The sequence below is a fragment of the Fukomys damarensis genome, unplaced genomic scaffold, assembly GCF_012274545.1.
Source record: "Fukomys damarensis isolate Sample0158 unplaced genomic scaffold, DMR_v1.0_HiC HiC_scaffold_14, whole genome shotgun sequence".
Lineage (NCBI taxonomy): Eukaryota > Metazoa > Chordata > Mammalia > Rodentia > Bathyergidae > Fukomys > Fukomys damarensis.
Window position 1 is genome coordinate 79,573,969 of NW_022900926.1, and position 307 is coordinate 79,574,275.

Sequence of the window (307 nt, forward strand, 5' to 3'; positions counted from 1 at the left end):
TTTTTTTTTTTTTTTTTTTGCGGTACCGCGGATCGAACTCAGTACCTTAAGAGGCAGGCGCGGCGCAAGGTGCTAAAATCCTCAACTCTCTCCTCTACTAGTAATAGGAGTTATTTCCTCCACATATTCGCTTGAGAAGGGGGAGACAGGAGGCCAAGTGAAGTGACTGCAAGGAAAGGCTCACGGTTAGGGAGCAGGGGGATGGCAAACCTGGCTCTGTGAGGACACCCACGGAATACGAAGGCCGGGAGAATTTGAGCCCGGCCGCAGCTCCTCCCCGCAGGCCAGGCATTCGCTGCAGCCATGT